We start from the raw sequence: 14290 nt of genomic DNA on the forward strand, positions 1-14290 counted from the left end.
AGCGTACTGATATCACTGCTACACTTTTCATTGTTCCTACATATTTTACCCAAACTCTTTATCCCTCCATCAGGAATTTTCTCTTGACTTTTTAACATTACTCCTACTTTTTAACTCCTCCTGAAATGCAACTCCCTGTTATACATTGCTACTTTAGTTCTAATTTCTGCTTTTACTTTCCTGATTCACTTTGCCATGAGTAGCAAGCATCTTTTCATTCCTGATTGTATTTCAGCCACCTAATCAACTCTTCTAAAAGATCTTCCTATTTCCTTTCTTAACATGTATGTCTCCACTTTTTCACTTAGTTTTATTGTTTTTCCTCACTTTATAACACCACTTGAGCTCTTATTTCAGAGTTTTTCATTAATCTTAATGAGTACTGTTCATTTAGACAGAAATCCAAATGATCAAATTTCAATCTATATTTTTTGATTTAACTCATTAATTTGAAGACAGTTGAAAAGCTGGAATTCAGATTTGGATGTGAATGTCACCAATGTTTGGGTGTGTCCATTTCTAGCATTACAGAGTTGTCCATTATAGAGTTGATATGTCAAAATCACACCCCAGACAGAATTAATTTTGACAAATGCAACCATGCAGTATGTTGGTTGTGTGTCTCTCCCAAAGTCAGTGCCATAGCACCTGTGCTCCATGTCATAACCTGAATGTTAGCTGCCATAGATCTTCGTTCGTATTCAAAGGAGAATTGTGAATGAGACATTGGAAATTCTTAGATATTTTCAGGCATTTGCTGTCATTAAAATAAACCTTTCTTTGTTTTAAATATTCTGCTTTACCATTTACGTTTCCTCATCTTTTTAATTAATAGAAGCAATGYTGCATCCTCTCCAGGTGCCTGGGCCTAGTCCGGGTGCCTGACTTGATTTACCTAAGTGGTAATGCATGTCCAGATAATGTATGTACATGCCTTATTATTTATTTTCCTTCACTGGTGATTTTCAGCACAAGACTGGAGCCATCAGGACAAGACACAGACTTAAACAATAGCATTTTATTGACAAAAATTCAAATGAAGCATAAGAATAGAGGAAAATAAAGATATAAGGTGAGATCTAGGTCCTAGATAAACTTAACCAACAGAAATATTTTGATAATTTCCTTATCACACGATGAAATCTTTGAAAACTTTGGGGATAAATGAAAGTTATGGTTGTCCTGGAAAAACTACTCATCTAACAACAGCAGCGATCTGTTGGGTTAGACTGATCATATTTAGGAGTACTCATTAACAAATGAAAGCTAAAACGAATGAAGGACAATAATTTTTCTGATCTAGATCCTCTGGCTGGTCAAATCTCCTAGCAGGTAAGCAACTTAACTCCCCTGATGGTAGCTTTCCTTCCTCAGTGCAAGCTTTGTCAGCTGAAGAGTTGCGGAGTCTAATATAGCCCCTTTCTAACATGGGCCTCCTGGAGACCCATACAATCCTGAACCAGTTTCTCCGTCGTGATTCATGTTCCTTTCCCCAGCATAGCAATGCTGCTGTTTTTGGAGCAGAGAAACTCTGAATGGAAAAGGAGAGCTGGATTATTCTTTCTATTTTGCTACTTAGATGTAGCCCTCTGGCTCTTGGTAAACTGCCAGCAGTAGAGGTTTGGATTTTCTTGCCTTAGCAGGTATTGGGACTTTTTCATGTAGGTGGCAAGTTCTTAAAGTCCTTCTGTCTGAGTCAGGGCCATGCAGCTAGACATAAACTCAGCGGGAGCCACAGGTTCAACAGTGGATACTGTGTCTCCAAGATTTCAGATTTCAGATTGATTCATGTAGACTTTTTAATTCAGCTTCAGCCAAAGCAAAAACAAACAAGTAGAGTCTACCTCCTCCTTGCTGGTTTTAGTGCAATCAAATAAGGCATGTATGCAATTAATGTACTTTCTTCTTCTCGTGTCTGTATATGAGGCTGCAGACCTCATTTACTTCTCTTCTGGGTTATGCAAACCCTACCCTGAAGAAAAGTGCTCAGTTTTTTTTTTCTGTTTTCACAAGTTTGACTCCCATCCTTTTGGAAGTACTGATATTTAATAATAAATCTTTAGATAACCAGAGACATAGAAGAACTGCAAGTGGGAATTATGTGGTGAGAGAAAGCTGTTTATGAGAAAACAGAGTAGTAAAGTACTAAAATCTCTGAGGTAAATTTCCCCTCTTACCACCCACATGTATAACGCCAGCATTAAAGCTAAATTTCACAGCCATGGACAGCTCTGGACCATATGGCTACGATCTGGACAACTCATTTTGGCCAAGCCTGAAATATTGTATATAAATTGCATATATAAAAATCTATGAAAGTTGTAGACTTACAGCAATTACTCCATATCTAAGGGGTACTTTAGGCTGTGCTTTGGTTTCCACAATAAATCCAATTTCAGGACATCCTAAGCCCTTGAGAAATAACAAACCTTCCCACTCTTCTGACTTAGGCAGAAGTGAAGGAGATAATTATACTGGCCTCAAACTTAGTGGTTTAGATATTAAAGAAAATGGAATTTGTCTATGGACTCTAAAATGAATTAGAGTAGGAATTCTTGAACCATGGCATCACTATAGTAGAGGTGTTCAGCACAGCTATAAAATTAATCTATTTTTCTTTGCTAGTTTGGAAAATGGGAATAGTAAAAAGTCAACTTTAGTAGAGACAAAAGTGAAATTTTATGCCCATAACTGAAATATAGACAAATTTAATAATAATTCTGACACATCATTGAAATTAGGCTACTGTCATATTATCACAGACCATTATCTCTCGAGGTTCTAATGCAGAACATCAAAATATTGCTGGAAACTTCTGTTTCCTTTCTATTTTTAAAGAATTAATCACTAGTTATCTTTCAAAGTAAAAACTCAGGTTCCAACTTCTCTGATACACTTATCAAAAGACAATGTCTTTAATGAATAGCTTCACAAGGAGTCCTCCTCTTCTGCAGATCCAATAGAAGGGCTAGAAATGTACTTTCTACTGCTTCTTCTTCCAGAAGTCAATGAGACAGGCACTGCTGGGGCAGCTGAAGACCTGGAATAAGAAGAAAGAGTAGAAAGGAAGCCTGGAGAATTGAAAACTGCCTATACAAATCCTGAAATCAGAGCACTTGGGAGAGCAAATACAGTGTGGCATCAAACCATACACTGCTCCTGGAATCACCTTTAGCATGGAAATGTACAGAACCAGTGCCTTCTGGTAAGTATTTTCAATATGGTTCATACAAGGAAGGGAAGAGTTTTACAAAGGCAGGAATATGGTTTTGTGCACAGCCTGTCTGAGATGGTCAGCTTTAATCCTGCACTTCTAAATTTCTCATGATTAAAAGGGGGCTTGGAACTCATCTTCTGGAAACACCATATCCACAGATACATCCTTGAAATATTCACATGAACACAGTGTGTTAAAACCATGTTGTATATCCTAACAATGGCTAAAAATCCCCCCAAAATAAAGTCTCTTGAAAATGACCTTCTACATTGGTAAAAATATTTAATATTGCCAGGATAAAGAAACCCACAAGAAAATAAACAGGGAAGTATTCAACCAAATAGTTGAATATGGTTTTGTGTGAATTTCTGTAGCTTTGCAATTTCTTTATGATCAAAGTGTGCCCATCCCTGTGGGAAATAACACTCCACAAATGGGTTTAATTGGTGGTTCATGGCAAAAAAGACTAAAGGGCATGGAAAATACAGTATACTATTGTCCTAGCAGGTTGAGAGTTGTTTTTTAATCCCAGAACAAAATCCCCTTTTCTGGCTTCCCAAGAATATATAACAAGCAAAGAAATAAGTCAAATATTGATGTTTTAAACAGTTTACACATCTGATCACAAATGTAGTTTTTGCAGAAGTGAACAAAATATTCGAATAAACCTTAGCTTAGAGGGCTTTAGAAGTACTATTTTTCTAGGAAATGTATACGCTTAGTCTGTAAAAGCAATAAATGTCTAGTATTTCATTTTTTATCCACACTATTTTTCTTCTCTCTGTCATTTGGGTTGTTATTCTAGGATAAAAATTTTTCTCTGACAGCTTAGTTTTGACTAAGTTTGACTACATGAGGAAATAACTGAAAATAGGTATGCTATCCTTATTTGCTCAGAGGACAGGGTTGGAGTTTGAGTTTATCAACAAATGAAAAAGTCGGGGTTTGACAGAATGGAGGGGGAAAATGGGACATCTTTTAGACTGGAATCTCCTCCCTTCTCATCTGTTCATCTTTAAAGCTATACCTTTAATTACTTTGGTGTCTGGCTATGCTTGTACTTCATGAGGGCTTTTATTTAGTCTAGTTTCAAAAGGCAGAAATTCTTAAAACAAATAAATTTTCCATTTAAGACTCCCTTATCTCCCAGTTCAGCTTTTATTTAGTAGAAAATATGCTGATGAAGTAGATTTTTTCTGGCTTTCATTATATCACTTGGATATGTGTATACCTCCCAGAAACCTAGCACCATGAACAAAATCAGACCATCTGGCTCCAGAACTCATTATATTGTATACAAACATAAATATCAAGTATTCTGTATTGTCAGGGTGCATGCACTGTTCTTCAGCTTGGCAGGGTAATGTTAGCACCACCTTTTAGTTTGACTTTTCTTAGTTAGAGACAGCCATAATTATGTTAATAAAATGTACCTGAGGCAATGTACTATTTCAAACAGAACACCTAGTTAAGATATCTTTGTATTTTTGTTGTTGTTCTGGGTCAGTGGTTTTTAGAACTTGTCTTATAGCTAGATTACCTGCAGGTTTCAACACATTCCTTAGCTCAAGACCAAGAATGTTAATTGAACTAATAAAGTGCTTATTACATATTTCATACTTTTTTAATCTTTAAAATACAGGATGCTATAAACTCACTTTTAACAAAGACCTAAATCTACTTTTTTCTGCCTAGTAGAGCCTAATTCTGAGCTGTTTGCCTCTGTATTCTCCTGCTAGTCTTTTTGTTGTTTACAATGTGTACAATGAAACTATAGCCTGAATTTACAAATACGGTCTTGATATGGGAACAATGGATTCAAGCTGATTTGATTGGAAAAGATCTAAATCTGCATCTGACTCAAACTGTGCAAGGTGTCTAACCTCAAGGGTACTGTACAGAGGAGTTGTTCTCTTCCTCCTGGGAACTCAACATGCTGAATCCCAAGTGGATGGAGGTGCTTTGGTGCAGTCCTGAGTCCATGATACATTTCATGTCTGGTATGATTGTCACTAAATATGATATTTTGAGTCATATTCTGGTGGTTTTCATAAGCCCTGCTTGTTTCATTTGATGAATGCAAGAAAAAAATTTGAAAAAATAATAAAAGATTATTTGAAAGAAGGAAGTACTTTTTTCTGTAACATTTATATTAAGGATAGATCTTGATCTCATTTTCAGTATTTCAAATACAGAGTAAATTCATCAAAACTAATGGACTAAATGAAGCGCCATCAGCTGAAGATCATCTGGCAACAAGTTCACTCCAACTTTATACTGTTTTAGCTTTTGTCTGAATTTGGCCATTTTGCCTTTGCTATGATATTCATGCTAATTTTTATAACACTGCAAAAATCGGCCAAAGAAATCACATGCTTTATAGTTCTCCAATGGTACCAGAGCCCAAACCTGCATTAACACATTTTCTCTATTCTGTAGTCCTCCTGCAGCTTCTCTACACACAGGGGTGGGAGCACATAGGCATGGGAGGAAGAACTGGCTGTGTGCACAAATTGGTGATGTAGCCTCTTTCCTTGCAAAACCCTCCAGCATTTTCTGGTTCTAATTTCTTTGTATTTTATCTGGTTTATATATAATGTACTACTCTGTTTATTAAAAGAAAATTAGCTCAGTTCCAAGCCTCAAAGACACATTTTTCTATGAACATATTACAGGAATGAGGTATACTTTTTCTTTCATCTGAAATGTGTCCACTAATTTCCAAAATAACATGCCTATTAATGGCAAGCTGCCAGTCCTACTGCACAGCCAGAGGCATTGCGTCCAAAAGGGACTGGAGGGCAAAACGGTTTATAGCTGACTGAAGAAGAAAGGAGGAACTGCTAAAAATGGTCAGATAGCAGCAGTGCCTTGTTTTTGAAAAACCAAGCACTTGCAGCCCACATGAACATTCACAGCATTTATGGGGATTGTTCTCAAACAACATTTTCATCTGCCCTAGTCTTGAGGACTGCAGCAAAACATTTATTTTTCAAACAGAGTTTGAGACAACTTTGACTAGTTCAGTAACCCATGTCCAGAGTCTGGATCTGTGGAGCCTCTTGTTTTCATTGTTTCTGTTTAAATGAGGACATCTATCTACTTTAAAGATATGAAAGAGGACTTTTATGCTGACTGATTGATGAAATTACTCAAGCTTGCCTCTGATAAAGGTAATATTTGCCTTTATTTCATTGTGGGGCACCTTTATTCTGCTGCCACTGAGACCTATATGAGTTCTGTGACCACAGAGCTGAGGATCAGCTGGTCACTGTTGTCAACAAAAGACTTCTGTTGTCTTCCATGTGTTTTGGATCAGATCCAAAGCCATCCTCCTGGACTAAGTAGACACAGTGTGGCCTACTGGATAGATTGCTGGTTTCAGACTGAAGAGATCAAGTTTAAATTTTGATCACAACAGGTCTGCTTGGATATTTGGGTCAAAAAAATTCAGCATTGTGAGTGCTAGCTTCCCCAGATGAGGAATTATTGAGGGAGATAAAGTTAATGCAGAGTTTCCCTTCTCTTCTCTACTCCAGCACTGATGATGCTAGAGTTTCATCATCTCTTTGGATGGTGGATCTTTGGATTTGGACTGTTTTGGCATCTCTTTGGATCACATGGACAGGAGGAGAATATGCTGTCATTTTTTTTTTTTTGGTCCCATTATGGCTACATCTTGTCCTGTTTTCTGAACTGGTTATCCTAAGCTCAGTGATGTGCTTTGAGAATGTGCCGCTAAAAGATAATTACCATGATTGATTTTTATGTAGTGCTTTATATTGTGTTAAATATGGATTTGACCACTTGTTCTGCAGTGAGGATATGGATTTCTGTCCTTACAGAGGGATCCTATTCTGTTATATACCAACGAACACACCATAGAAAGGCAGTCAGTACAACATAAGAAGACATACTGGGGGAATCAGACTGACAGACGATGGGAAACAGGACAGGTCAGCAAGACAGACCATATAGTCACTTGTGCTGAATAGGAGAGGTGTGTTTCTAGGATGAGTTTGAAAAGGATTTCAGGGAATTCAGCAGGAACTAAAAGTAAGACAAAAAGAATGCAGTGTGTTTCTTGGCCGGGAGAAAGGCTGTTTTCTTCCTGGTTTTAGGTGACCATCATGCCAGATCATGATGATATTGAATAGTTTTACTTAATATTAGTTCTGTTGCATTCAATAGGATCACTGTCAGAGCGAGGGTAGAGTAAAAGTGAGTACATGATATCTATTCAAATTTGGGCAATACAGAGTTTATCCACTTTTCATATGCAGCAATAAGATTGAGTTTACTGCCRACTGGCATTGCAGTGTGAATGTACATGACAAGAGTGAAAATATTATCTTTACTTGACAGCACATAAGGCACTGATTAATAAYAAATAATAGTACCTATCTCCCATAAAATGTTCTTCCTCGTGTGAATGAAGTTGCTCACGTGTGTAAATAAATCAGGCTCTTAACTGATAAAGAATTGCTTAGAAAAACAGAAAGTCCATGTGTGCCCTACAGATAACTAGCTGCAAGTTGTGAATAGACAARTTCTGTTAATCTGAGGCTGACAACCACCTTCCCAGCTGTCAGTGCTCTTAACAGAGTGTTAAAATAAGGAACTGTCATCTTGTCAGTGATGATAAAAGCAGAATTTAGAAATGGATGGGAAATTTTCAAACTTTGTATCCTGGGAAAGTATTCAAGGGAAGGATCACTATGTGTTATTCTGTTATTGTATGTTCTCTAATTGTCCGCTTTTGGCCACTTTCAGAGTCTTTTGGTTTGATCCACTAGAGTTGTTTGTAAGCTTTTGACATATGAAAATGGGAGTGACAATGCATCTGTTTCAGTTTGGAAATACATTATCAGTTCTTCCAATCTGATGGTGCTAAATGAATGTGAAACATTACTTCCGGTAACTTCCTATAGTATCTGTGTGTTTGAGAACTGGCCAGGGATTCTGCTGTCCTCATTAAGGAGAATCATGGAAACACAAGGCCATGAAAAAATGATCTTGTATTTGCAAACATTTGGGATAATTTATTGAGTCAATAACTCCCTCAAGTAGCTCTTATAGCCATATTAGCATACGAACTGAAGATAAAATATATGGTGCCTGTGAGTTTGGTGAGATATTGCTGAAATGGGTCATATTGGCAAAGTAGATGAGTCTGTATTTACCACTGTTTGATTTTTCATCATGTTCTCATGCTTGACTCTGGAGCTGCTCTTTATCTGGAATGATATTTGATGAGATTGAGCCAGGAAAGGGGAGCGGCACAGAGGAGAACCTGGGTTGTGCCTGAAATATTGGTATCTACAAAGTTCACTTTAGTTCAAACTGTGCTGCTAATGACTAACCAATCCATCTTTTCTTCCTCAGCCACATTATTTCTGTTGCACAATTATCAGATCTTTTTCTCTTGATCTTAGCTATTTCTTTTTTGGCTTCTTCCTCCTTTCCTGTGATTTCTTTTGTCTTCTTCTTTTAATGGTCTTCCTTACTGGATGGCTTTTACCATTCCCAGAGGAGAACCAAGGGTAAATCATGTAAAGCTGGCTAGGCATGTAGGTGAAGTAGGTGATACCCTCTTAGGTCCTCATATGGTCTGGATCAGTATTGCATAATAAAGGAACTTGACAGCAACTAAAATGGAATGAAAAAAAAATACTGTTTGATATTAAATGAAACTGAGAATGAATTTACATGGTATCAAATCTACAAAACAATAGTGTTTTCTCAATATTAGATTGGAATTAAATCTTAAAATTAAATAATTAGATGAAATTCAAAATACTCCATCCTTACTGACACATTCAAGGAGATCTCAGGGATTTTTTGGTCTAATACCTGGATAAAGAACTGGGCCAAAGCCACTTTAATTAATGACTTATAATTGGTAAAACCAGGATTAACTCTGAATCAGGAGGGTCCCAGAATGGCATAAATATGGTCTAGAACATGAATGTGTTTACAAGATAATATTTTGTCATAATTTTCCTGGTATATTCCCCAGGTAGATTTCCAGAGGGTATTAGCATCCCAAGCACAATGAGCTGCATGTTCACATTCTTAATTAAAGAATGTAAAAACGGACAGACGGCTCACAGAAATGGATCAGAGAGGGCTACGTAACATTGTGAGAAACATAGTTATATACTTCTGCTCAGGCAATACAATATAGCTCTGAAATACAATACCTATAATGCAATATTTGCATTCTTTTTATTTTTTACAAACAAATTACAATTTTTAAGTTTCACTGTGGAGGACTCTGAATTATCACTTCAACTCCAAAACTGATGGCTAACTTATATTTGCCATCTTTCATTAGTATGATTTTTTTTTAATCTTTGGTAAAATTTAGAGTAATTTTTGCATGAGCAGCAGTTAGAAAGATCATGCCCTCAGTGTACAGTCTCTCTCTCCTGTAGCTGAAATGCTTTGTGTTTTCATCTTTATCGGTATAAATAATTTTCATGTGCCTTTAATTCCCTTAAAATGCRTATAAAGATCAAGATGCAAACTGATCTATATCTGTCCTATTTTTCTTATCTATCATTTTCCATCATGTATATTAGTTAAGAAAATCTGTCTTTAACAATGGATTTTGCTTGTAAACTCTAGGAAAATAGTCACTGTGAACGTCACAGTCAATCTGAGCAACAAATTATGTTGTTATAAACAAGGTGGTTTTGTATTATTGTCTTTAGAACATGAGAAAAAAGAGATAGCATTTCCTTCAGTGAAACATCTGTTCAGCTGTTATGTGAAGAAATGAAACCAAGATGGAATTGCTGAGACATTTCTGGACATACTGATACTGTGGTGCAGATACCTGAGCTAGCTTCAAACTACTCTCTGTTACGCTGTGCAAAATGTGCTATTTGTCCTTGTATTATCCTCACAGTTATGTGAACACCCTACAACTAAAAAAATATGGCATTTTACAAGCCTTTTATGAGTAGGGAAGTTATGTTATCTCTAAATAAGGCACAGAGATTTGCCCATGGTGACAGCTGAGGCAGAATTTGGACAAGCATGTTTCTCTTCAGACACAATGGAAAGAGAGACATTTGTGATGCATTTCCAGCCTGTGGAGGAATTTCTTGTTTTTATTACACCTGACAAATTACAGTGCAGAAATGATATGGAATATAGCTCTGTACTGAACAGTGGAGACAGTCCTTGGGGAAGAGGGCAAAATGTGAAATAGATAGAAAGAAGAGTTGAAATATCAACAGGTGGGAGTGTAATACWCCACTAGAGGTGCATGGAGTTAGTATTTCAAAGAGTCTATGATTTTCCAGGTAGGAAAATACTCATCATTACACTCTTTTAATTCTACCGCAGRAGCATGAGTTCTCCTGAGTGAGCCAATTTCTATTCCCATAGACTGAAATGAAAAACAAAAATGGAAACTTTTTYTATATATTATACATGCAAATGTGTGTGGATGGATGGATGGATGTATTAGATGTAGAAATATTAGCACATGGAACACAGTGGTAACATAAAACAAATATGAAATAGTATTTGAAGATTACCAAATTCCTATTTCTGGGCAAAGAAAATAAACTTTTATTTCTTTCTAGATTTATGAGCTGTTGGCCTTCAGCTGAYGTAGTGCTCCTCTAAAATAATGAAAAAACCCCCGTGTAATGGCCATTGAAGTTGAAACATATTTCCCCCTGTGATTAATTGCCATCATTAAAAATCATGCCCTTTAGTAAATTTCATGTTGCCAGCACAAATGTATGATCCAGTCATTTTGTGYTGGGATTTGGCATTGTCTTCTGTGTGTCTGCTTATACTGGTGTCTCTAAGAATAGATTAAATCATGTCAAGATTAGGATAAAGAGAGACATCTGGGTAATATATGTGCTGAAATAATGAATTTGAGCAATAGACTTATGGAAACCAATAGCCACTTGTTTTCTTTAGGCTCATGTGTTCAGTGCAGATGGAGATTGCTTCTGAAACCGAAGAATTCTTGTGGCTTTCAGCTTTAGCTTTGTTTTCTTTTCAGTCTRGAAAGACTAAGTAGAATGTTTGAGTATAGTAGAGGGATTATATGACATGATTGGCTTCAGTTACAAGGAACTGGACTTGATATCCCAGGATGTCCCTTCTAGGCCTGTGTTCCCAGTCTAACCAGAATAGCCTACTCTCTTCCTAGTCTGTGTACTTCTGACCTCAAGCTCTGCCCTCCACAGCATCCACCACTGAAGTTGGATAACATATGGTTAGTACTCACCAACAAGTTCCAGAGGAGGGAAGGTATGCAAGMAGAGCTAGAACTACATTAGCAGAGGTGTTAAGCTGTCAGGACTATTTGTGTCCAGCCTAAAAGTCTCACATCCCTTTWCAACCAAAATGTTCCTCTATCCTTGACAACCCAGGGAAATTTTAAAGGGATCAGTGATGGCATATTACCTAAATTCTTCCTACAGCTTATAGCTGGATACATATCTAAACAGCAGAATATTGGAGACCAGGTAGGCTGGGATGTTATTCTGGCAGTATAGGAACTACTGGTGTGGGTAAGTAGTTTACCTTACTAGCAGTAGGTAGCGGATTCTACTCACGTTTTCTTTACATGTCACTATGTGAACCTCTTACTAGGAAAAGGAGGTGAAGATGAACAATGAAGAACAATTAATCTATGGTAGTGGTAGAAGATATTGCTCAATAAAAACAATTCTGAATAGTGCAGACAAATAAAAGAGACTAACTTCTTTTCTGGAGATCTAGTTTTGTCTGAGAGAAACGGCTGTGCTCAGTGCACAAATAACTGAATGAAAATCTGCCACCTATTCTAGAAAGAGGAAAAGAAATTATCTAGTACCTGGTAAAATCTGTTCTATTAAATGGGAGTGAGTGGAAGAGCTAAGTTCAGAAGGCCTGCTGGAGAAATCATCTGATAATGTCAACATCCCCCACTGAGTTAGTCACCTTGGGCATCCTTAATACACAGTGGAGGGAACAACAACACTTCTGGGGCTTAAGTCATCTTACCCTAAAGTGGATGTCTAGAAATAAGTCAGATGAATCACTCCACAAGGGAGCTAAGGACAACTATCTCAGATGTCGTAATCTATGTTGTAGACATCTCAAATAAGTGAGATAAATCCCAGCCTTCAGGTCTTCATTCCACCTCAGTGTCCTGCACAAACAGATATCTGCCTGGGCAATTTCAGTTGTGCATCTGATTTGGCAGGACATGAAACAAGTAGCTTGAGACATAAAATGCCCTACAAAACTGACTGCATTAGGAAGCTCTACCATGTGAACAGACTGTAAATGAATGCACAGTGGCCTTACTTGGAMTACAGAAAGCAAGCTTCAGCATTACTGCTGCTCACAACATGGTAAAGTTAGGTTGTTACTGCAAGGCCTAAATAAATTTTTAGAAGTTTACTGTCAATGAGAGACGGGTTCCTATCAATAAGTTCTGCTGGTCTTTCGTTAGCTCCTTGACAGGTCCAGTTATGACTCTGTGACACCTGAACAAGTTCTCATACAAATACCTGGGTCCATACAAGGAGGCAGTGGCAGCCTCAGGGCTAAGGCTAAGCAACTGGACTAAGGGAGAATATTGCCAAATATGTCAGGTGAGCACACAGTGGAAACTTCTGCTTCAACATACCCAAGTCCAAACCATGCAGGGACATGCAATGACTATGCTTCGAAGCACACAGAGAGCTCTCTGAATATGGGTATAATGTACTTATGCAAACTCACTCTCCTAAAGAAGCTAGAGTGATCTAAAGCTGTGACTGTTTTGTTGAAACAACTCTCAAAAGAGTGTACAGCAGAAAACCAACCTGACAGTGCTGGACACATGCAGCTATGATACCAGATTCAATCCCCAAATTGTTGCTGCCTATTGTGTTACGTACCAGTGGAGTGAACCTTTTCATACTGATACTGAAAGCATTATTCTGAGGCAGAGAGCTAGAAGACATCAGACTGTTATGGCTTTTAAAGGCTGAAGTCAGCATAATCCATGTGGAATTAGTCATGTTAAATATGTGACAGTGGGAATGACAAATCTGTTTACCTAAACTAGGAAATAGAAATAGTGTGTGGAAGCCCTTGTAGTGGAGTGGCTGAGCAAGCACTGTCTGCTTATATAAGCACAGATGGTGGGGGCAAGTGAACTTCGGGAAGGTGAATATTTGATGAGATGGAAAGAGTATTTCAGCACACTGTGCTACTAATCCCCAGACTTGAGCAATAACTGGTGAACGTCATACCTGGGAAACTTCTTCCGATAACTTCAGGATTTTAATCAGCACATTCAGTGTGACATGGCCAGTAACTGATTCAGCTCTGTTTATTCCCTGACATGCCCACTTTTTTCTGCTTCACAGAAGTGTCATAATTGCCCCAGAGCAGTGTGTTTCACATTTTCCATTCCTTTTCCTTTTTTAAAACCCATCTGAAGTGTAAGCTTTGGTTCAAATGGGTTACATGGCTCTTAGTTTCATTAAGTAATGTCTGAGTTACAGAGTGTTTTCCCTTTCTCTAGGTACTTCCTATTATTGTTAAACCCATTTACCACTTATTCATTTACCCATTATCTTTGAGTTTATATTGTTCTGTCTAGGAGCTAAAGAACAATACAAATAAAAAAAGACAGCATCTAATAAGCCTGAGATAAATTGTGTTTAATCTCTGTTTAAGGTTTATTTTGATAAATGTTAGTCTAAGTACAGGTCTGGATGGCTGTTTAATGTTTGCATTGCAAGTGGAGTGCAAACTGAATGTATTTCCAGCTCATTAGGCACATAACATAATGTTACTTTTGTTAATTTAATAGCCAAACTACTGTTTTGTTGGTGTCAGACAGAATGATTTGTCATTAGCTGACAACATAAATCCTCTTGTAATAGTGTTCAGGAAAGAGATTTCAGTTCTTTGAACAGATACACTGAAACGCCCACCAAGAAGCACCTAGAGCAAAGTGTTCCATTTTAAGCAGACCATATTTTTCCATACAAGAAAAGCAGCTTGAGCCTGGCCTTGAGCTAATAGAAACAGGTATCACTTCATTGGTTTAACTGA

This window comes from Apteryx rowi, unplaced genomic scaffold, assembly GCF_003343035.1.
Source record: "Apteryx rowi isolate R43461 unplaced genomic scaffold, aptRow1 scaffold_143, whole genome shotgun sequence".
NCBI lineage: Eukaryota > Metazoa > Chordata > Aves > Apterygiformes > Apterygidae > Apteryx > Apteryx rowi.